Source organism: Penaeus japonicus, unplaced genomic scaffold (genome assembly GCF_977035675.1).
Source record: "Penaeus japonicus unplaced genomic scaffold, GWHDUDI00000001_assembly GWHDUDI00000001, whole genome shotgun sequence".
NCBI classification, from domain to species: domain Eukaryota; kingdom Metazoa; phylum Arthropoda; class Malacostraca; order Decapoda; family Penaeidae; genus Penaeus; species Penaeus japonicus.
In genome coordinates this window covers 6,589,780-6,592,434 of record NW_028234403.1, presented here as the reverse complement: position 1 = coordinate 6,592,434, position 2,655 = coordinate 6,589,780, and the positions used below count along the sequence as shown (strand labels likewise).

General features: G+C 38.8%; 1 protein-coding gene across 1 annotated transcript in view; it reads right to left on the bottom strand.

The window, feature by feature from the left end:
* The window catches only part of LOC122263843 (lachesin), a gene marked incomplete in the record, with an annotated part of 129,674 nt that overhangs the window by 110,230 nt on the left and 16,789 nt on the right, over positions 1-2,655 (bottom strand). Inside the window, 1 exon segment of the mRNA XM_086533873.1 lies at positions 1-736.

Below are 2,655 nucleotides of genomic sequence, written 5' to 3'. Positions count from 1 at the left end.
CGGGTTGTATGTACGACGTCGGAAAGATGGATTATTTGGCACCTATTTCTTTACACAAGTCGAGGAAATATCTATTTTTTCCACTACCCGCTGACTTTCCTGCGGGGGAGGGGGGGAGGGGGGGGGGTTATTGATAGCCACTAGCGTCCCACGAGCGCGAAAACTCTCCGCCTTTGCCACAAGCTCACGTTGGTAGTATCATACGATAGCACTATTAACTTCCCCCCAAACACGCTTTGGAAAGAGGCTTGAGGCTATTGACCAGTTTCCTTTATTTTTCCTGAGACGTGTTCCATGGGTGGTCGCGACAGATCTGCCTGGGCTTATTTTTTTTTCTTATTTCTTTTTTTTTTTTTTTAATTCGTTAAAGGTAGAACAGCGACTTTCTCGAGAGTCTGGATCAGTGTCACTTCTCTAGAATGTTTGGATTCCAATTGTATTACTGTACCGCCTCTCACCTACCATAGATTTATCTATTGGATATTTGAACGTGTCTTCCCATTGAAGCAAAAAAAAAGAAAAAAAAAAAAGAAAGATGTAGAGGAACTGAAGTAAGGAGAGAGGCTGGACAGAGTAATATCAATAGAGTAAAAAGGAATCCAATAAAGCAACGAGAGGAATATCTTAATAGTCTCCCCTCAAAATGACCGGCAGGCGACGGGCCGCAAGAAAACGGGGCGTGGATGGGACGAGATGCATCCGTCTCTTGATCACAGCTTGTCACTCTGGCGACTCCCTGAAAAGAGAGGGAAATAGATCTTGAGTCAGCTGCATCCGGGGTTTATTGCGGAATCTGAAGTGGATCACAGGGCTGCTATGTTTGAGGGACAACTTAGGGATTTCTTTCTTAAAGCAAAGGTGATTGATACTATCTTCCCTATTTTTGAATTGTGCATTGTATTTCTAATATATGTATATATATATATATATATATATATATATATATATACATACTTGTATACATATATATAGATGAATAGAGCGATAGATATGTAGATAGATAACGTAAGAGTCAAACATATAAATATATCACTTTTGCATTAATTCTGATAAATTACAGTGCTGGTATTTTTCAGCATATAAAACTAACAATAGGACACTCTTTCTCATAGATGGCATATATAATCAAAGTTTTAGCAGGAGGTGGATATAGACAGATATGAACTATTAAAACTTTGGTCAGCAAAATTTGAACAACCATTCTTTCGCTTCAGTGACTAAACACTTAACAACTGGACTGTATCCTGGCGAAAATCATGTCGACTTTGATTTAATTCTAGATGTTTATATGGATCTGTTGAAAGCATTTTTAAGTTTCATGAATCAACATTGCATAAATTTAATCTTTTTAGTTTTGTGTAGTCTTCCATTCACCGTCCTATCTAAATGCATAGGCATGGATAACCGTAATCATTGATTCATCATTACATGTTAAATTCGGGACATGCTGCAGAGAAATCTCCCAATATGTAATACTGCGTAATTGATCATTCTGGAATTTTGTGCATCAGCGTTGTTTTATAAGGTATTGCTAAATAGATAGATAGACAGAGTAGGAAATCGCACACCTGCAAATTGATCATAGTGCTTAATTGCAAAGTTTTCAGACGCTGTGCTCTAAAAAGAAAGTGCAAGCTTTTTTTTTTAAGTTTATGAGAATTTTCGAGAGACTAACAAGAAGTAATCAATGGTCTCTGTCCTCAGTCTGCTGGTTATGTACTTGTCTAGCTAGGCGATTTACATGGTCATTATTAGATATACCCAGGTGCGAAGGCATTTCATACCAGAATCATGCTTATTGGAAATTTAACTGGAAATAAATTACAGCTTTATCAAAACAGTCTTCAAAAAGAAACAGCAACTTTAGAGTACTTTTCATGTCTGAATTAATTGTGTTTTGTCCTTTCCTTACTACCCTGGCTAGCTGCAAAGAATATCATATGATCAGAATATTATATGTTAATATTACAGTACAAGTTTAGGTTTCAAAAGGATCAAATTCTCTAGTAATTCGATTAAAAATAGATTGAACAAAAAGTAAATGATAGCACGTGAAAGTAACATCGCTATCCCGTAGAGTTTTCCGCGAACTACTCATGGCACCGGTTTACCCCATGATTTGACACACAGCTACGGCGGTCGGACTAATACGAGGCCAGATGACACTTCACAACACACCACCGCGTGTACACTTTACAGGGGTTGCCATGGTGACCAAGCTGCTGGGATTTCTCTTCCCTTTAAGGCTATTGCGTGTGCTGCAATTTCGAGTGTTGGTGAAAAGGATTTTGATTTTGAATCAAGATTTCAACTCGTGGTTATATATCAACGGGAATATAGATTTTAAGAAATGTGTCTGAACTGAGACAAAATCCCCCCCCCCCCCCAAAAAAAAAAAAAAAAAAAAAAAAAAAGTACATGTAGAGAGGGAAAACAAGAAGCAATGCGACCGGAACCTGAATTGCAGAACCGCGACAAAGTACGGGGATAAGAAAATGTAGCTGGCAAGGCGAAATCAGTGCGATTCTGGAGCCTCGAGTACGCTCTCCTCTCTCTTCTTTCGCTCTCTCTCTCTCCACTCCATCTCACCATCTCTCCCCATCTCTCACCTCTCTCTCCTCTCTTCTCTTCTCTCTCTCTGCTGTCTATGTGTAT